The following is a 22,829-nucleotide window of genomic DNA, read 5'->3' as shown; positions in this document are numbered from 1 at the left end:
GAAGAGTCATACAGTATGCACTGTCTTAGAGTTTGGGAAATCTTATTAAGTTAATTCTATTCAATGTCTAATCTTACCTTGTACCTATGGACCAATATACTAAGTCTTTTCCCACTGTTTCTCAGTCATAGGCTGTGTGTACAAAGCACTGCAAGAGCTGGAGCAAGTAGTGAAGGTTGTTATGGATATTCTGGAATGTCGAATCGAGCGTACCTTAGAATCCATGGCTTCCACCAATCTGTTGACACTGCCCAAAAATCAGCCTGTTACATCTGAGGTGTTCCTCACCAATACAGAGACCACTGTCAACACTGCAAGACAAACATTGAAGATGTGAGTGACACTTTCAAAATCTGTTGTCACAGAGTGGTATGGTGAAAACAGCTATATTTAATGTGATGGCTACAAAGGCAGACTGTTCAAAAAGATCCTCTGAAAATTTGCTGAAATTGTACTCAACCTCAGGGCATCCAACATGTAGATGAGTTTGTTATGCAATTGGTATTACATCACTTGCCCACCAATGGATCCTCTGCTGTTAATGGGTGCCATCAGAATGAGAGTCAAAACAGCAGATAAAAACATTGCAATAATCCACAAGTTTTTATCAGCTGTTTGAACTCTCATCCTGACAGCACCCATTCACTGGAGAGAATCCATTGTTTTTCAGTGCTGTCTTGACAAGCAAACAATTGAATAGGCATAAAACCTTAAACTGACCATACTTCTACCTCTCAAAGCCTTGTTTTTATGCATGTCAAAATAAATGTGATATACAGTATCCTGACTGAGGTCCATAGTTAAATGTGATTTAAAAATAATTTAAGGATTTTCTTTAAACAAATGATCCTTTGTTTTCATTCAAGTGCAAGCAAGCGGGTGGAGAGCTCAATGTTGGAGATGGTTGAAGAACTGAGGAGAGTGCTGAAACCTTCAGAAAGGGTCAATTTGGAGGTGCTGTTAATATATCAGTTATCTACAATAACTCACTTTTGAACTATTAATTATTTTGTATAATTATGAAATACTTTTTAGCACTTGATTAAGATGGGTTGTAGCTCATTATGTGTGATATATTACTCCTATAAACGGTCTAACTACACATAATAAGTATAGTTTTCTGAGAAAGTCTTGATGTGTATGTTCAGAACTACAAATGTCTGCATCCTGATGCCAAGCAGAAGACACGTTGTCTATACTGCCTGCCATGTGCTTTCTATATCATGATGGGACAGTTATGTCAGAGGAACACAGAGGCCCTGGTTAGAGGTATACATGCATTGTTGGATCATGCATCAGAGTTTTATCTGAAAATTGAGACCCTTACTTGTATCACATTTTTGAGTCACTCATTAATATTGTGTTCTTCATTTGAAAGCCACCAAATGCTCTCTGGATTCTCTGTGGCGTCGGCTGCTTGTTGTGAGCTCCAAGTATCGTTCTTCATCTCAAAGTGAAGCTACCGTTCAGTTTCCTCTTTTCAGGGTTACTGTTGAGCTGGCCATTCCCAACATTGTCTTCAGACCAAGTTTCGTACAGATTGGGGTGGTCTATTTCGAATAAACAGTTATTTTTTGACTTTCTTGAGCACCAAATCAGCATAGTAGAATTATTTCTGGTTCATGTGACACTGAAGACTGGAATATTGGCTGCTGAAAATTCTGCTTTGTTATTATAGGAATATTTCACATTTTATAATACATTCAAACAGAAAACAGCTATTTTAAATAGTTATAATATTGTACTGTTTTTACTGTATTTTCGAACCAGTAAATGCAGCCTTGGTGAGCTCAAGAGACTTCTTTCAAAAACATTACCAACCCCAAACCTTTGAACAGTTGTGTATACAGTATACAGTATATACATAAAACACAGAATAATAAGATGTGTAAAATAATCAAATGTGGTTTGATTGACACTCTTAGTGTGTCTATTGTCCATGGAAAGTGCATCAATGTACACTTGAGTTTTGCTCATTTTTACACCCTGATAATTACAAAACTATCCTGTGGTAATTAGTGGCACGTGACAGATGTGTTATAAACTTTATCAGAGGTTAGTTAGCTGTAGAAGTCTTGTGACTCCACAGGCAGAGCAGGCAGCTGCACGTGAGCTTGGAGATGAGGCTCTAGTCACTAAACCACTCGTGCTGAGAACTCTGGACAGACAGGTGACAGAACATAAGGATGTGAACAAGGCTTTGTCCCAGCTTTTCCCTGTGGTGTCCTCTCTCAAAGCAAATGCTGGGGACATCCTGAAAGGGTTGTCTCAATTTTCAGCCCTGTGGAAACAGGTACTCAGATTTTATTTTTTTTATACATTGAAACCATTTCAGTCCATAATAGTTTGTGAAAATACTGTCACAAAGCAAAATCTCTCTCTCTCTCTCTCTCTATATACAGTGGTGTGAAAAAGTGTTGGCCTGATTTCTTATTTGCATGTTTGTCACACTTTAATGTTTCAGATCATCAAACAAATTTAAATATTAGTAAAAGATAACACAAGTGAACACAACATGCAGTTTTTAAATGAAGGTTTTTATTATTAAGGGAAAACAAAATCCAAAACTTGGCTATTGCTACAAATATACCCCAGCGACTTAAGACTGGTTTTGTGGTCCAGGGTCACATATATATATTAAATATAATATAATTATATATATATTATTTAGGAATGAAATATGATCCAGACATGTTTATGACAGGCACATATACATTGTGTAACATCAGGACATCAAAATGTCTGACATTTCATGCTTTCATCCAATCTAGGACCCAGCAGAACAAGTGAAAGCATTTTTGGCGACCAAACCATTATTTTTAGAATTCAGCACCCAACTATCTCTGTATTCTGTACGTAATTGTTAAATAAGTCTTCTAAAATGTAAAGATAGCTGCAGTCTAACTGAGAGTGATCCTAACTTCCACTACATGTATTTGATTAGACATTTGAAACCCGGATTCAAGAGCTTCCAGCATGCACTGTCTGCCCCATCCTCTATGAAACTGACTCCCTCAAACTGTCCCTCATTCAAGAGCGCCGCACCTGGAAACGTGCATTTGGTGCGGCTCTAAACCAGAAGGCCTCTGTGGGCATGGCTGAGATTAGCTCTTTTGTGGATGGGTTGAGCAAGCAGCTGCAGAGGCCAATCTCTGACCTGGATGATGTGAGGGAAACCATGGCCGCCCTGCAGGAGATACGAGAAGCAGGGATACGGATAGAGACCACCAGAGGACCAGTGCAGGAATCGTTCGCTCTGCTAAATCGTCATGAGCTGTTCTTCAATAGTGGAAATGCGGAAAAGATTGATGGGGTTGTGTACGCTTGGAAGGAACTTATTGTGACGGTAAGAGAAGGTTTTTTGAGACCACATGAAATAGTATTAAAATAAATAGTAGTTTATTCTCTTTAATTTTTCTACTTTATGTCTCATCAAGGAAGTAGAGAATCATCTTTACCTTGTCTTCTTGGGATTTAGGTAGTTGAGGTCTTCCAGCAAACTGTGCAAACTTTCTATGCTGACTATGAAAACAGGTTAATTTGCAAATTATCTTCATGCAGTCTCTTACGTACCTCTGTCAGTGATTACAGTGTCTTAATAAAGCCTTTGTTTGTGTGTTCAGTGGTCCTGGAGTTGCAGGTTTGTCTCCACGTGAAGCCAGTGACAGGCTGCAAGTTTATCAGGCCAAGTTTGATGAACTGTGGAGGAAATATGTCACCTTTTCTATTGATGAAGAACTGTTTGGCCTTCCTGTTAGAGGTGCTTCTGTGTTTTTTACCATGTAAATATGGGTTTAGGTTCAGAAAGGACAGGGTAGATGCCATGTTTACTTTGTTTTGAATGAAAATGATGCTGTGATGGATAGCCATATAATCTGTTCAACAGGTTGTACAGTCTTATGGTTCTGGATCTAATTTTCATATTTCTAGTTGTCATTTTTTTGTCAACTGGAAATTGTCAGTGTTTTGTCATCTAAATGATCGACACCAGGGTATACAACAGTACAACCCACTGAACAGACTGTATCCCTCACAACTGTATATTCTTTGATGAATAGAAAGTTCAAAAGAACAGCATTCATTTAAAATAGTAATCTATTGTAACATTATAAATGTCTTTTTTTTTGTCACTTCTGGGCAATTTCATGCATCCTTGCTGAATGAAAGTATTAATTTATTTAAAAAATAATAATTCTCTCTTTTTTTCTCCTCTCAGAATATCCTGATCTTCACAGAATCAAACGAGAGCTCAACCTTTTGTCCAAGCTGTACAACCTCTAAAGTTCTGTGATTGACAGTGTTTCTGGCTACTATGACATATTATGAGCCAACCTCAGTACAGAAAAGATAAACAGTGAACTGCTGGATTTTCAGAATAGGTTTTTATGATTTTCCCTTTCTAACTAAACTAATTAACAAATATTGTATATTGAATTAAGTGAATTTGAGCACATATTTTGTAATTATTTTCAAGGATTCGTAAGCTACCTGGAGCCCTGAAAAAGTGGCAAGCTTTCAATGATCTGAAAAAGACCATTGATGACTTTAATGAAACCTGTCCTCTGCTCTACATGATGACAAATAAGTTGATGTAAAGCATACATTTGTTCATTGAAACATATTGCATTTATACACAGCAAACAAGCTATTTTTTTTATTAACATACACATTTTTTTAATTAACATACAACTAGGCAATGATGCCCCGACATTGGCAGCACTTAACTGATCTTACCGGCCACAAGTTTGAAGTGGAAGCTGTGAATTTTATCCTTCGAAATATCATGGAAGCACCTCTGCTAAAGAACAAAGACGATATTGAGGTATTGTGCAGACAAAATATTCCATTTAACATAAACTTAATGGTTTGAGTCAGATTGATTGCATAAAAAGCACGAGGCTGTCAGTATCTTATGAAAACCTGCTGGGTGCCAGGATGTGTGTATCAGTGTCGTTAAGGAGCGAGACATTGAGGCCAAACTCAAAGATGTCAATGGAGCAGTCATCAGTTCACGTTCACATCATTCAGGTCAGAGAAGGAATTCATCTGTAATTTAATTCATTAATTTGCCATAAAATCAATTCATTTAAAAAAATTAATAATTAACCCTTCCAGCAATCGCGGAGAGCTGCTGCTAAAGGGATCGGACACCTCTGAGAAAGTGGCGTTAATGGAGGACAGTCTTATGGTGCTTGGGTCTTTAATGAGTAACAGGTATTTTGTTTTACTCATCTTTTTATATGTATGGTGGTTAATACACTGGCAAAAAATAAATCCCATGCAAATTTAGTATTGTATTTCATTACAGTTTAATGTAAATTTGTTTGAATTCTGGTTTCAGATATAATGCTCCGTTTAAGCCCACCATCCAGCAGTGGGTGCAGAAGTTGTCAAACAGTTCAGAGGTGATTGAGAAGTGGCTCACAGTGCAAAATCTTTGGCTGTACCTGGAGGCTTGTTTGTGGGTGGAGATATTGCCAAACAACTGCCGCAGGTAGCATGAATCCAAATACATTATTCCTTTTTTCGTACCTTATGAGCAGTCCGCTATCTACATACTGTAGGCAGCTACCTTCTAAGGGGCTGTTTACACAAAACACATTTTTCCATTCCTCTGCGCTACTTTTCCATCTGACCGTTGTGCTCATATTTTTTCAGCATCTGGCGCATGACACAGTGTTCTAAAACCATAACACTCAAGTTAAAACAAATTAAACTTAAAAAAAACAAAACGTCTTGAGACCTTGCATTTTTTCACTATTCCACTGCCAGTGTCTTGCATTTTTGTTTAAAAAAAAAAAAATGTGAATGGCCCCTAAACTATCTCTCTTAACACTCACTCGCATGCATTGCACAAAATAGCACTGCCCATGTGACGCACACAAGAGATGAGTGCAACATGATACATAAGTGCAAAGAACAGATATTACGTGGAATAACGTTTTTTTTTATTATATTGAACTATTTTTTTATATTTAACATTTCTGAAAATTTACTTTCTACAGGAGGCTAAACGCTTCCAAACCATCAACAAATCATGGCAGAGGATAATGCAGCGGGCACACGAGATTCCTGGTGTCGTTCAGTGCTGTGTCGGGGATGAAGTGTGTCAGAAATCTCTGAGTGGATACTTGGAAAAAGAAACGCCTCGTCTTCCCACGGTTCTTTTTCATCTCTGACCCTGTCCTGTTGGAGATACTGGGTCAGGCATCTGACTCACACACCATACAGGTGCGTTTATCTAACTTTGGGATTTTAGAATTATGTCATTATGCCATATAACAGTTCTCACATATTTATGGTCATCATAAGCAGCATTTAGTAAATATTAAATGTGACATGGGTTGTTCATACTATATTAATTATACAATATATACTACATAATACTATACGTTTATTTGTCATCAAGCTTTTAAAATACAGCAGGTAATAACACAGGAGTAGAAGGGAAGTTTTAAGTATATTTCATAAATTAATTGTATTCTGAAGCACAGTATGAAAAACTTAAATGAGATATTTGAAAAAGAACTCTGATCAAAATTAGAGAACACTTACAGATACCTCGAAGTTACTGGTGTTAATCTGGCTCGTGGTGCTAATTTCCTTAATTATATGACAAACCCTATTTAACTGTCATCATTCCTCTAATTTTGTCTGAGATTGCAACACGGCGGGCCACTCTAAGGTTGTCCAAATGAAGACCAAAGGGATGACCCTTTCAGCCAGGGGCGTAAATTTCGTCTAACAGCTGGGGGGGACAATGAACATAAACATTTTTAAGAGTTATTTTTGAAGGGGACACAAATAATACAGCTAAAATTGTACTTGTAAGGATATGTATGCACAGAGGAAAGCCTTACTACTATTTGTGCAGCAGGGAGACCGTGCCAAATTAGACAACTTCAAGCTGTTGTGCTCGCGCCGCGACAGTGGTCGTGTCCGTTGTAGACATTACTATCCGTCACAGTGTTGCCAAGTCTTTTCACGTGGAATTGGGCTACTTTATCACTGTTGCCGTGGGTTGTTTTTCATGTCCGCAGGTTGAAGCGACCGCAATTTTACCGGGGGACCCCTTGAAACGCAGTTAGTTTGGACTAGTTTTGAGTAGCAAATGGTGTGGGTTTATTATGAAAACCTGGCAACCTTTTCTGTCAAGCAGGTTACGTTATTATTGCTAACGCGTACTCATCGAAAAATACATTGGCATCATCTGTATTAAAGAGAAAATAATCACTTCATCCGATGTTTAAGTGAATAAAATAGCCTTGACAGCCTTACTTACTTACTGTAAGCATCATTCACTTGAAATAGCTTTATACTTACAGACCAAATTGAACACAAACAATCTATTTTACACTATCTTTTAATAGTGAAATATTTATGTTTTTGAAAGAATTCTCTTATGCTTACCAAGGCTACATTTATTTGATCAAAAATACAGTAAAATTGTGAAATATTACAATTTAAATGAACTGTTTTCTATTTGAATATATTTTGAAATGTAATTTATTCCTGTGATGTAAAGCTGAATTTTCTGCATCAATACTCACATGATCCTTGAGAAATCATTTAATATGCTGATTTGCTGCTCAAGAAACATTTCTTATAATTATTAATTTAGTGCTGCTTATTTTTGTGGAAACCTTTATATAATGCATTTCAGTATTCTTTAATTATTATTTAATAAATAGAAAGTTCAAAAAAACATTTATTTGAAATAAAACCTGCAGAAACCCTGTACAAGACTTCTAAACTTCACATTGCCTTTTTATGTTCCTTTCAAGGTATGAATGAACATTCAGTCACCTTTAGACTTTGAATGGCAGAAACAGCCCCGCTTCTACTTCAAAGAGGATATGGATAGATGCATAATCCAAATCACTGATGTGGAATTTGATTACTGTAATGAGTATCTGGGCTGCACTGATCGTCTGGTGATCACACCTCTCACTGACAGGCAAGTGTAGATATATTAAAGATGCCAGGTTCTAGAAATGAAAGGAAGCATCTGCAAAAAATGGCTCTTAATTAATAGCACCTATTGTCTCCAGTGCATTAACCACCTGTTTATTTATTTATTTTTATTTTTTTGGTTGGTTTCTTGCAGATGTTATATCACATTGGCCCAGGCTTTAGGGATGAGTATGGGAGGGGCTCCTGCTGGGACAGGAAAAACTGAAACCACCAAAGACATGGGCCGTTGCCTGGGAAAATATGTGGTTGTCTTCAGTTGCTCAGACCAGATGGACTTCCGTGGACTAGGCCGCATCAATAAAGGTTGAGTGCACCAGAACTACCTTCTCAAATGGCTTTTTTCTCATTCACCTTATACAGAGCATCTGTTTGAACCTTAATCAAGATAGTGGATGCATATTTAACATGTGTGGCCTTTTCCATTGGCATTTCATGTTTATAATGTTTGTCAAACAGGATTAGCTCAGTCTGGTGCATGGGGCTGTTCTGATGAGTTCAACCGCATCGAGCTGCCTGTGCTCTCAGAAGCTGCTCAACAAATCTACATCGTCCTGCAGTGCAAGAAGAACAAAAAACCTCAATTCATATTCACAGATGGAGATGTGGTGGATGTGAAAGTGAAAGTGACGTGACATGTGGCCAAGTATGGTGACCCATACTCGGAATTAGGGCTCTGAATTTACACATACAAAGTGCACACACACAGCAGTGAACACACACACCGTGAACACACACCCGGAGCAGTGGGCAGCCATTTATGCTGTGGCGCCCGGGGAGCAGTTGGGGGTTCGGTGCCTTGCTCAAGGGCACCTCAGTCGTGGTATTGAAGGTGGGAGAGAGCGCTGTACACTCACTCCCCCCACCTACAATCCCTGCCGGTACGAGACTCGAACCCGCAACCTTTGGGTTACGAGTCCGACTCTCTAACCATTAGGCCACAACTTCCCCTAACCCTAATGTGGATAGAGAGTTTGGCATCTTCCTTACTATGGTAATGTGACAAACTTTGTATGTCGTGGAACTATACTGCAGTCATCACTGTATCCATATTGGAAACAACCTGACATGTTTTTTCAGTCTTAATCTTTCTTCAATATTTCCCCCTCCATTAAATGGTCATTTTTCTTCACAGAACCCAGGTTATGCTGGTCGACAGGAGCTTCCTGAGAACTTGAAAATTCAGTTCCGCACAGTGGCCATGATGGTGCCTGACCGAGCCATCATCATGAGAGTGAAACTTGCCAGTGTAGGTTTTCATGAAAATCAAGTCCTCAGCCGCAAATGTTACATTCTATACAAACTGTGTGAGGAACAGCTTTCTAAACAGGTAAAGCTAAACACATTATTAACACCAAATCTAGCAGCCTTTTATGAAGCCCTCCCATTTCAGTCAGTTCAAGTCACGTAATGATAATGTTTTTATCACTCAACAGGTTCATTATGACTTTGGCTTGAGGAACATCTTGTCTGTTTTGAGAACTAGGTGCTGTGAAGAGATCCAACCCAACTGAGCCAGAAAAGACTGGTCATGAGAGTTCTGCGTGACATGAACCTATCCAAACTGGTGACTATGACTGATCCAAATCTGTTTGGAAATAACAAGTAATTGGATAAATGTGTTAGTGTGTCACAGATATTTTCATAAACTGACTCTATTCCTGCCTTTCCTTCCATACAGGTAGATGAAGATGAGCCCCTGTTCATGAGTCTGATAAACAACTTGTTTCCAGGCATCCAGCTGGATAAGGCTGGTTATCCTGAGGTGGAAGCTGCTATTACCAAACAAGCTGAAGAAGCCAGACTGATTGCACACCCACCCTGGATTCTCAAACTTGTGCAACTATATGAGACACAGAGAGTGAGACATGGTTAGTCATTATCCATTTTACTTCTATTAAAGTTATAAGAATGAGTTTTGTCATATACCCTGGCTGTAGGCATACACAATGCTGTCCTCACACCATCTATTTGTTCTCTGTGTGTAGGTATGATGACTCTTGGTCCCAGTGAAACAGGAAAGACAACATATATCCACACTCTAATGAAAGCCATGACAGATTGTGGAAGTCCACACAAAGAAATGAGGATGAATCCCAAGGCTATTACTGCCTCCCAGATGTTTGGCACATTGGATGTGGCCACCAATGACTGGACAGATGGTGTCTTCTCCACACTGTGGAGGAAAACTTTAAAGGCCAAGAAGGTGAGAGAGTTACATTAACAAGCAATTTAAAGTAAATGAATGACATGTTTATGTAACCTTTAACTTTGACTCTATTGGCAATAAGCAATTTTCTTAGTCAAATCTTTATGGTGCTCATGACATTTCACTTGTAAATACTTAAAATGCCAATTCAATTGCTCCATGGTCCATGGTAAAACATTTCACAGGGAGAACACATATGGATCGTTCTTGATGGTCCAGTCGATGCTATCTGGATTGAAAACCTCAACTCCATCTTAGACGACAACAAAACCCTCACCCTGGCATATGGAGACCGAATACCAATGGCTCCAAACTGCAAGGTGGTATTTGAGCCACACAACATCGACAATGCATCTCCTGCCACTGTGTCTCGCAATGGAATGGTCTTCATGAGCTCCTCTGTTCTGGACTGGCAACCCATACTGCAGGCCTGGCTGCTAAAGATCCCAGCAACACAGGCTGAAGTGCTGCTGGCCTCCTTCAACTCTATCTATCAGGTAACAACTAGACATGTGGGCATTAATTCACATGCTCTCTGATACATAAATTATTGGAGTATAGAATAACTGTTATAACAAGAATATTTAGTTACATTTTGAGAGATATCTAGTAATTTAAAGTGTGTAAAACATCGATATAAAAATAGATCAATACAACGCTTGTAAACCATTTAAGCCATTATGAATATGAAAAGCTTTATTGATTTTTTGCCATTGCCTAGGGAAAGGTCAGAGAGGATTTTGTACACAGTTTTGAAAAGCCCTCACAGACTATTGACTATTTTTCTCAGGATTTGATGACTTTTGTCTTCACTGTGGTTTTCCCCAAAATGCAGCTGCTTGAGTGTATGTACATCAAGCAAACAATTGATTTATTACAGGTAAACTCTGATGCACAGTCACAATTATTTTCAGGTATCATGAAATAAAGCTTGAGTGGCTTATTGAATTAATATACACTATCAGTTAGAATTTTAGACACACTAAATCGGTTTAATTCATGTTCATGAATGGCAAATGGTGGCTACTTTGAAGAAGTTCAAATATAAAATGGTTCTGATTTGTTCAACACAGGGCCTGTTGCCAACCGTTAAAGAGAAACACCTAACAGCGGCTCACATCAAACGTCTCTTCATATTTGCTGTGATGTGGTCTGTTGGTGCTTTGCTGGAATTGGATGATCGAGCCAAGATAGAGGTATTCCTTAAACAGCACAATGCCAAGTTGGACCTTCCCAGCACACAGGGGGACCAGACCATCTTTGAGTTTGTGGTCAGTGCAACTGGAGAGTGGGATCTCTGGTCTACAAGGGTAAGACCATTATTTGTTAAGTATACTGTTTGAAAACCATTAGTGATCTTTTACAATAGCATGCCACATGCTACAATTTTCCTTATTTTCTTTGTGCCAACCTTCCTGTTTATCTTTTTATTCAGTGCATGAATAAGTCATGATTTTTAAACATACCTTTTAATTGCAACGTCATCATTAGGTGCCAGAGTATCACTACCCCAAAGACACAGTTCCTATGCCTCCATTCTCGTACCCAATGTCGACAATATACGGACTGACTTCCGGATGCAAACCATTATGAAGCAAGGCAAAGCTGTCCTGCTCATTGGTGAACAGGGAACAGCCAAGACGGTCATGATCAAGGTACATGTCTGTTTCAGTTAATCCATGCTATTAGCAGCAGAGTAATACATTTGCCTATAATTAATTTCCTGGCTTTGTAGCTTATAATGCATATTTGAAAACTTGAGATTGAACTGGTGTAAATTCAATTCAGCTAAAGGGGCATTCACATTTACCATTGCTCAGCAAAATTTCACAGGTGAAATCCAGTTATTCCAATAGGAATCCACATGATTAATTTAATATGTGGGCTTGTGTTTCGCTCATGTTCAAGTTGGTCATGCAAATTTGCCACACTTAAATTAATTCTGACGAAACTATGTAATTCAAACTTCCCCACAGGGCTACATGAGCAAGTATGACCCGGAAACGCATTTGAACAAAAGCCTAAACTTCTCCTCGGCCACTCTGCCTGGCATGTTCCAGCAGACTATCGAGAGTTACATAGACAAACGCATGGGCACCACCTATGGACCTCCAGGTGGGAAGAAGATGACTGTCTTTATTGATGACATCAACATGCCAGTTATCAATGAGTGGGGTGATCAGGTGAGGAGTCACATTCTACTTTATGATTTAATTTGCCATAAATGTTCCCCTTTTGTCCATTTTTTGTTCATATATTATATAGATGCCCTCAACAGACACGGACTGTAGTTTTGGATTTTAATTTTGTGGGGTCTGTCAAATAACAAGGCATAACTAGTAAACGTAATAAAACATTTTAACAAGTAAACAATTATAGGAAAAGGTGTCGCAGAGAGAGAAAAAAAAAATGTAGGTTGTACAAAAATAGCCTATTAGCTGCTGCGCACAGACCCCGCAAATAAAACGTGTGACGTTAAAGCATGCGTGCAGCGCGTGCATAACAGTCCTGAGCGCACAAGCTTTACCCTACCGGTGGTCAATAAGAATAAAGCGCAGATATGCTGTTCTAAATGGACGTCGGGAACGGGATATTGTTAGACCGCCCGCTCCCGTTCAAATTACACCAGAGTTACCGATCGCTACCGCGATTTATTCGGGAATTTAATCCCGCGGCACAAAAAATCCGGTCGGTCCCGCGGTTACCTAAATACAATAACTGTAGGCTATAAACAAACTACACAAGGCTACGTTTAACTAACGTCACCATCACTAAGCTAGAATAGTTTGCAAGAGTGCAATTAAAAACACAATGAGGCTATGAAAGCGGAATAGTGAGGCCCGATGACATTTAATGCCCCCGATAAAAACCCACTGACTTCAGTTTCCGGGCTTTGGCCTACAAAAATATGTCATCCCTACAGCACTCAATAGCATCCTATTTTTCTATGATTGAGCCTTCTGTGTTTTTGTTCACTACTCAGATTACTAATGAGATTGTTCGCCAGCTGATGGTGCAAGGAGGTTTCTACAGCCTGGAACGATCTGGGGAATTCATCAGCGTAGTCGACTTGCTTCTGGTGGCTGCCATCATGATCCACCCTGGAGGTGGCTGCAATGATATCCCCCAACGACTCAAATGCCAGTTCTGTGTGTTTAACTGCACTCTGCCATCCAACTCCTCCATAGATAAGATCTTTCAAACGCTGGCCAGTGGTTATTTTTGCTCAGAAAGAGGCTTCCCAGAAGAGGTGTGCTCTCTAGCTGCCGCCCTTGTCCCCACCACCAGGAGAGTGTGGCAAGCGGTCAAAGCTAAGGTACTGCCTTCATAATATGATCAAAAGAGCTATTGCTTATTGAACATGAAATGTAGGGGTGGGAATCTGTAGTCTCTTCCCAATTTGACTTAATTTTGTTCTGAGTCTTTTAAAACATACATGCAGCACACAGTGGTCCAAATGATTACAAAATGGTGTCCTCTTATGGTTAGTATGCTTCAAAGTAAACTTTGAGCTGCATTAATATTGTTTAGCTCTTGCAATATATTTTATGTACACTACCATTCAAAACTTTGGGGACAGTAAGATTTTATTTCATTTTTTTTAAAGAAATCAACACATTTATTCAGCAAGGAATCAATGAATTGATCAAAAGTGTAGCAAAGACTTTAACATTGTAATAAACTTTTCTATTTAAAACAAATGCTCTTCTTTTGAACTTTTTATTCATCCAAGAATTCTAAAAATAAATAAATAATCATGGTTTCTACAAAAATATTAAGCAGAACAACTGTTTTCAGCATTGATAACAGTAATAAATTTTGCTAATATGCTGCCAAATCAGAATATTAAAATGATTTCTGAAGGGTCATGTGACACTGAAAACTGCACTGACAATTCAGCTTTGCTATCACAGGAGTAAATTACATTTTAATATATATTTATTGAAAATTATTATTTCAAAGTGTAATCATATTTCACAATATAACTGTTTTTACTGTATTTTTGATCAAATAAATGCAGCCTTGGTGAGCAGAAGAGAATTCTTTCAAAAACATTTAAAAAATCTTACCGACCCCAAACTTTTGAACTAGTGTATATTAATAAAATAATGATATTATGTTAATATTGTTTTCAGATGCTGCCTTCTCCTGCAAAGTTCCACTACATTTTTAACCTGCGTGATCTGAGCAGGATATGGCAGGGGATTTTCACTGTGGGATCATGGAGCAAGGTTTCATAACCCTGGATAAAAACGGTGCTAACACCACTTCTAAATTACAAGTGTGAAACGTTCCTCTTCCCGGGGTTAAAAGCAGGGTTTAGAATGTAACCTGGAGTTAAGCGAAGTGAGAAAGGTCTAATAGTGTACTGATACTTTCTATCAATTATTTAAATTTACTTCAGTGAATATTTTATCAAATGCTAAAAAAAATGTAACCCGGCCTCATCTCAGGCTGCACTGTGGACTGGTTCCAGCGGTGGCCACGGGACGCTTTAGTAGCTGTGGCTCAGCATTTTCTCTCCAACTCTTCACTGCGTTGTTCAGACGAGGTGACGAAGAGTGTGGTAGAAACAATGGGAATGTTCCAAGACATGGTGGCTGAGATCTGCACCGAGTACTTCCAGCGCTTCAATATATTTTCTACCAATATATTTTTGGCCATTTGGCCATATTTTATATGTATAAACATATTTTTTTAAAACCATATATATTTTGTCCGTAATATATTTCAGTAAAGAAAATGCATTTACAAATGTCACATTTGAAGAAAAACTTGATTTGTTGTCTATAACACATGTGACCATATAACACATTTGAATAATCTTCAGCCAGGATCATAATTTAAAATGCTATAAAAAAAGCAATATTGCAATAAATAAAAATATTAAACATTATTAAAACCTTATAAATCTACTTTTGATATCTAGTAGGCCATCTACATTTGTATTTACCTTAAATGTAGGCTAACGTAAGAAATACATTTAGATACATTAAGAAATTAATTTTGGTATACTGTATGAATGTTGAAACTAAATTTATTTTCCAATGAGCTTCACTGTTTGCAATAAATATAGCAATGAAAATTAACTTAATCCAGGAAAGAACGCTCTATGATGCAGCACCAAAGCATCTGTTCATACTCTAAACACTTTGATCTCATCTGCAGGTCTCGAGCGACTCGTGGAGGCCGAACAGTCTGTTAATGAGCTTCGTGTGGAGCTGAGAGAGAAGGAGAAAGTGCTGGAGGTGGCTAAACAGAAAGCAGGTGAAGTTTTGCAGGAGGTCACCGCCAAGGCACAAGCTGCAGAAAAGGTGAAGGCTCAGGTCCAGAAGGTGAAAGATAAGGCCCAGGCTATTGTGGATGAGATAGAGGGGCATAAGAAGGTGGCCGAGTCTAAACTTGAGGCGGCCAAACCAGCATTAGAGGCAGCTGAGGGTGCGCTAAAGGTAGATTTCTGGAGCACACTAAATCACCTTGAAAACAATTTAAAGGGATAGTTCACCCAAAAATGAAAATTTGATGTTTATCTGCTTACCCCCAGGGCATCCAAGATGTAGGTGACTTTGTTTCTTCAGTAGAACACAAACGAAGAAGTAAAACCGTTGTAGTCTGTCAGTCATATAATGCAAGTGGATGGGAATCACGGCTTTGAGAGTCAAAAAAACATACACCAAATTAAACCCTGCGGCTCGTGACGATACATTGATGTGTAAAGACACAAAACGATCAGTCTGTGCAAGAAACTGAACAGTATTTATATCATTTTTTACCTCTGATTTTCATCCCCAAAGTCTGAACTGTCCTGAGCGCGTTCAACAGCCGGCGCCTGATGCGTCTTCTTCTTCTTCTTGCTTTACGACAGCTCGCAGACTTATAAGTGCATTACCGCCACCTATCTCTCAAATAGACCATTGACACTCTATCTACAATCTCAATTAGGAGTGTCAGTGGTCCACTTGAGAGATAGGTGGCGGTAATGCACTTATAAGTCTGCGATCTGCCGTAAAGCAAGAAGAAGAAGACGCGTCTGACTGTGACCTTCAAGAATAAATTATATCGTTTTTTTTTAGTTTTTTTTACATTTTAACGTTTTTACACTTTATGTGACACGACACATGCCTGGTCTCAAACTTCTCTGGGCTTTAGTAGTCCAAACTAAGACATTTTCTCTTGTGTTAGGTTAAAGTCGGGGACAAAGAAGTGGATGTAATGGATACATTTACTCTGTACATCACAACTAAACTAGCCAACCCTGCATACAGCCCAGAGATCAATGCTAAAACAGCAGTGGTGGATTTTACCGTCACTTTGAAGGGTTTGAAGGACCAGTTACTCCGCAGAGTCATTCTCATAGAGAAAAAGGCAAGTCTGAGACAGTTATTTTAATATCATTAATATACTATTGTAGATTTTAATATTATTTTTGAATTATTTTTATATTTTTCATTTCAAATTTTGTCAAAGTTTTAGTAATTCCGTTGTCTTTTTTAAATTTTGGTGGTCATTTAATTGTCATGTAATTTTATAAATTTTTATTTAAGTTTTAGCTTGAGAAATTTTAGAATTATTAGAACAAAAATTAGAAATGTTGATTTAGCAACTAGTTGAAATAAATTAGTATTTTATATTTTATCTTATGTCAGTTAACACTTATTTTATTTCAGTTAATAAAAATGATTTTTAATAGTTTTAATTTTAGCTTTAGTTTTAATTAGCTATAATAACCCTGCTCTGATATACAATAAATTTTAAATATTATAAATTAATGAACTAGATTTTGCATTCTGTGCAAGCAAGCAATAAATAAATAAATAAAAGCATAGCTTTCAGATTTAATATTGATTTAATCAATTATTTTCCAATCAACGAAATGGAGGCTGAACAAGTGAAGCACTTGGAGGAAGTGACATCGAACAAGCGGAAGATGCAGGAGTTGGAGAGCAATCTTCTGTACATGTTAACCAGCATTCAGGGCTCTCTAGTGGAGGATGAGTCTCTTATTGAGGTGCTCAGAGTCACCAAGACTATTGCACATGTCATGTTATAGTCATATGCTTTTAAAATGACTTATTAAACTGAATCACAATTCTGTTTTGATAGCTAAAATCTCCTGCCATCCCCTACGTGAGTCAAAAGCTAACAGTTGCTGCAGAGACCGAAATGAACATAAACCGCACTCGCGACTAGTGGCCACCAGGGGGAGCATCCTCTATTTCTTAATTGTGGAGATGAGCCTGGTCAATGTGATGTACCAAACTTCACTACGCCCGTTTCTGGGCATCTTTGACATGTCGATGGAGAAGTCGCCAAAGTCCCACGTTACAGCTAAAAGACTAGACAATATCATGGAGTACCTCACTTTTGAAGTGTTTCAATATACCGCTCGAGGACTATGAAGATCACAAGTTCCTTTTTACGCTGCTTCTGACTTTAAAAATAGACCTACAAGCCAAAATGTTTCCCACAATGAGTTTCAGACCTTCATCAAAGGTTTGAACCATAATGTTTTGGCAGATGTTGTCTACTTTCAGCTTGCTGTTTTTTCTCAATATCACAATTAATTTTAACAGCAGTTAGCTTCAATATAATCAGACAATATTGTCCATTTAAGAACTTATTTCAGGCCAAGTAATTTTTTTTTACCTTCTTGCAGGCGGAGCATCTCTGGACCTAAACTCTTGTCGAGCCCAAGCCAAGGCGCTGGATCCTGGACACAACGTGACTAAATCTAGTGCAGTTGTCCAGCCTGCGTCCCTTCACTGCTCTCCTAACCCAGGTGTCCCGCAATGACCGTACCTGGAAGAGCTGGTTTGATGAGGCCACACCAGAGGAGACTCCTCTTCCTGGTGGTTATGAGAGCCAACTGGATGCATTCCGTAAACTGCTGCTGATACGAAGCAGTTGTCCTGACCACACCATTGCACAGGTGCAGGAAAACCTTTTTTCTGGGTTTAAATACTTTCTCCTGTGTAAGTTTAAGATGCAGAGCAATGCTATTTTAGTGTCATTACTGTACTATCTTAGTATTTACGAATATTTTTATGAATATTACTTTTTATTTTTACATTTTCAGTTTTCATTTTAGTTTGAAAGTTGTTGTAATTTTGTTTTGTTTCAGTCATTTTTATTAGTTTTTGTTTTCTAAAATGTGTCTTGTTTTCATTCATTTTTTATTTCAGTTTTAGTTTAGTTATTTTAGTACTTCAACTTAAAAAACTTTAGATTTTGCTTTCACAACTAACTGAAATTAAATACATTTACGTTTTTTATATTCTATTTTATTTCTGTTAACATTTCTGTTAACATGTTATATTAATAGTTTTAGTTTTAGGCAATGAAAACAACACTGATGCAGTGTCAAATATATAAGAGGCATTGACAATTGTTGATTCAACCACTTGAATCAACTAATGAGTTAAACGCATACTGTAGCTTTCCCAGTACACCTGTTCACCCCCCATCGCTCACTGGATTATGTGAGATACTATTTTAACGGCAACACTAACATGTTGTACTGTGGTGAAATATTAATTGTCCAAAGATTTCATATTACATGTAAAGACAAGATTAAGAAATTGAATCTTACTGTAATGTGATTCTTGATTTGCAAACACTGTCTAACTATTGGTAGTGATTAGTTTAAATTTCAACTTTGAATATAGTGTTTAAATAACCATTAAATTTAATATGCATATAATATTAATTATTTATAGCATAACAGCATGCATTTATCTCTAACAGCTGCTGAGACAAATTCAAAGCAGTGACAAGAAGTTACTGACCTCTCACTGACCGTGTGTGTGTGTGTGTGTGTGTTATTCACAAGACTAAATATAGAGAATGCATGCTAGGAAGTCTTTAATTATCATTTCTCTCTTTGAACTAATTGAGAAATCAACAGATACTTTCAAGTATTTAAAATTAATGTATTTTACCATCAATAGGGTTGAAGTATGCAGAGGGAGTGATTCTGGATATGGATGCCATGTGTTCAGAAAGTGATAAGAGGATACCTCTAGTTTGCTTCCTGTCTATGGGTTCTGATCCCACAGGGAACATAGAGAGACTCGCTAAGTCAAAGGTATGAATAATTATTATTCATTATTACATGCTTTTCTAGAATACTTGATTCTGATTGATCAGTTAGGGCATTCTGAAGTCAAATATTTGTATGTCAAACAATTTGTACAGACTGGTGCCACCTTCATATTAATTTGCAGTCTCACTTGTTTCATTTAAAATATAACTTGATGTGAAGGTTTGATGATGTTTGAGATCCAAATGTTGCTAAACAGTTTTCTTGTTGTTTTTCAAGGTGTCCCTTGCAGGCCTATCTCCCTGGGACAGTGACAGGAAGTACATGCAAGAAGGCTTCTGGCTCAGAGCATGTCTGAAGGAGGCTGGTTACTTCTGCAGGACTGCCATCTAGGATTAGAGTTCCTGGATGAAGGTTTAAAGACAGTTACTACAACAGAGAACATCCATGACAATTTCAGGTTGTGGCTGACCACAGAGGTGCACCCTAAGTTCCCCATTAACTTCCTGCAGTCTTCAATTAAATTCACCAATGGGCCTCCGCAAGGTAGAGAAGGGGAAAATTCTGCTGTTCCTCATTTGCTAGATTTATCATTATTGTTATCAGAATATCTTTCTGGTTCTTTATATTCAACATCAACATGTCATTAAAAATAAAGAAATAAAACAGGAAATGAAACGCTAAGTATGCAGAGACAGATAATGTGGGTTAATGATCTGCGATGCAGGGATGAAGGCCGGACTCAAGCTGACATACAATAGTGTGACCCAGGAACAGCTGGAGGTTTCCAACATGCCTCAGTGGAGACCTCTTTTCTACGCTGTGGCCTTCTTCCACACCACAGTCCAGGTCAGGACAGCTGAACATTTTTAGTTTTTCATAAACTCATAAAGCCCCATTTGGGATACCCTACCCCTTAAAGAATTTAAAACAATATAATAAATATTATTTATAATATATTCAATAACATAAACATTATATTATTTATTATAAACAAATTCTATTAAAAAAGTATGATTTCAGCAGAGCCATTTAAGACCTGTTGTCCCCATTGTCATATTCCCTCTAAAGGAGAGGGTTGAGGAGAGAACCCCCCCCACATGATTGTAAAGCGCTTTGGGTGTACAGTAATACACAACAAAAAGCGCTATATAAATGCATCATTCATTCATTCATTCAAAGTTGGTGCACTTGGCTGGAACATTCCCTATGAGTTCAACCAGGCTGATGTCACCTCCAGTGTCCAGTTTGTGCAGAACCACCTGGATGATATCGACATCAAGAGGGGAGTGAACTGGACTTGCCTGCGATACATGCTGGGGGAGGTACAGTTTAGACCTGCCATTGTTTTTTGGAGGGTACTTTTACTTTTACTTTTCTTAAATGACAACACCTCAATGACATATGCAACTGTCAAATGCGACCTCCAGTAGACACAGCCTCCGAAATGAGACGCAGCTTTTAGCAACATGCTGTATTTTTACTATTGGTTCTGTAGGTGCAGTATGGTGGACGTGTCACAGATGATATGGACAAACTCCTGCTCAATACATTCGCCCGTATCTGGTTTAGTGAGAACATGTTTGGGGACAAGTTCTGTTTCTATAAAGGATATATTATACCAAAGACCAAGATGCTACAGGATTACCACGCACATATCGATACTCTATCATTGGTTGATACGCCTGAGGTGATACAAATAATTATCATTATTATTTTCTATGGGGTTTGATGGGGCAGCTGGGTGGTCCCAGAACCTATAACCTATTGATTTTAATTTCATCCAATAGGTATTTGGCCTTCATCCCAGTGCTGACATCACCAGACCAGCATGGCTAATGAAACCCTGAGCACCATACTCAACATCCAACCCAAAGACAGCAGCAAGTGAGTCGTCTGTCTAGAGAATGGCCAATGAGATGCTAGAAAAATTTCCTGCTGACTATGTGCCACACGAAGTGAAGATGAAGATGAAATCTATAGTAAGTCACTAGTGTCAATCAAATATCGTGAGAGAGGCCTGTGCAGAACTACGTCATTCTAACAGGAATCTCAGAACAGCCTGATTTGAGAAAGGGGATTTTAAAATAGGGATTTAAAAAAAAACACTGGGTGGATTTTTATCATTATAGGATGGATGTGTACACACACTTCCAACACACATTTATGTTCAAACAACTTGTAAAGTGAATTTTGCATCCGATGACCCCTTTAAATGTAGACCATAAACTTTCAAATGACTCTACGCAGGTGAAGAGTAACCTACAAAAAATGGGAGCGTTCCAGCCCATGACTATATTTCTTTCGTCAAGAGCTTGACAGAATGCAGCGCGTCATTGGTCGTGTCCGCAGTACCCTCACTGACCTTAAACTTGCCATTGATGGTGAGTTCTGGAAACTTTCATCCACAGTACAGAAAATAAATTCATGGTTTTAATAATAAGAGAAATATTAAAGGGTTAGTTCACCCAAAAATGAAAATTAGCCCATAAATTACTCACCCTCAAGTCATCCTAGGTGTATATGACTTTCTTCTTTCAGACGAATCCAGTCGGAGTTATATTATAAATTGTCTTTGATCTTTCAAGCTGTTTAATGCCACTCAGCGGGTGTTGCATGCATCAGTCCAAAAGAAGTTAAATAAAAAGCACCTATCTATTTAAAAAAAAGTGTTTCACACGGCTCCGGGGGGTGAACAAAGGCCTTCTGTAGCGAATCGATGCGTTTTTGTAAGAAAAATATCCATATTCAAAACGTAATAATCACTTTAATGTAGCTTGCGCCAGCAGTTGTACACAGAAGCAGCTCCGGGCGGATGACGTATGAGTTCAGCGCTGCACATGCACCAGTGAGTCTCGTGAAAACCAACGTTTGTTAACAGGAGCAAAGGAAGCAAAGTTTCCTTACTTTAGCAAAGGAAAACCAGTCTCATCTTGGCTTATATCGAAATCCTCCGACATTCTTCTTTGGAAATCCTCGTTTTGTACTTCTAACAAGTGTCCGTTGTTTTGTTTTGATCACTTCTGAGCGGCGCATGTGCAAAGCCAACCTCATACGTCATCCGCCCAGAGCTGCTTCCGTGTACAACTGTTGGCGCAAGCTACATTAAAGTGATTATTACGTTTTGAATATGGATATTTTTCTTACAAAAGTGCATCGATTCGCTACAGGAGGACTTTGTTCACTCCCCGGAGCCGCGTGAGGCAGACTTGAGGGTGAGTAATTTATGGGCTAATTGTCATTTTTGGGTGAACTAACCTTTTAACAAAATCAACAGAAATGTCTAGAAAAAGATGATTGTATTGTAACCCAATGATTTTTTAATCCCAAAGGGACTATAATAACGTCAGAGGATCTCTGTGACGCTCTGGACAGCATGTATGATGTATGGGCCTTAGACACCGTCATCCTACTCAACGACGTCACTCGCATGATGAAGGAAGATGTCACAGGCCCCCCGCCAGGAGATGTGGGCGGCGTCTACATCTATGGCCTCTATCAGGATGGTGCTGGGTAGGGGTTGCACCAACTAATCGACTTCAATGCTCTGCCATGACGCTTTAAGCTTGACGTCGACTAGTCGCTGGTCCTATAGAGGGCGCAACAGGA

The 22,829-nt window shown here is 38.4% G+C and overlaps 1 pseudogene; it reads left to right on the top strand.

Moving 5' to 3' along the window:
• Positions 1-22,829, top strand: part of LOC107677141 (dynein heavy chain 5, axonemal-like) — a 29,325-nt pseudogene that overhangs the window by 4,130 nt on the left and 2,366 nt on the right.

This window comes from Sinocyclocheilus anshuiensis, unplaced genomic scaffold (assembly GCF_001515605.1).
Source record: "Sinocyclocheilus anshuiensis isolate Anshui unplaced genomic scaffold, SAMN03320099.WGS_v1.1 scaffold392, whole genome shotgun sequence".
In the NCBI taxonomy this organism is placed as follows: domain Eukaryota; kingdom Metazoa; phylum Chordata; class Actinopteri; order Cypriniformes; family Cyprinidae; genus Sinocyclocheilus; species Sinocyclocheilus anshuiensis.
The sequence above is the reverse complement of the archived record's forward strand: the minus strand, read 5'-3'. Positions and strand labels throughout refer to the sequence as shown.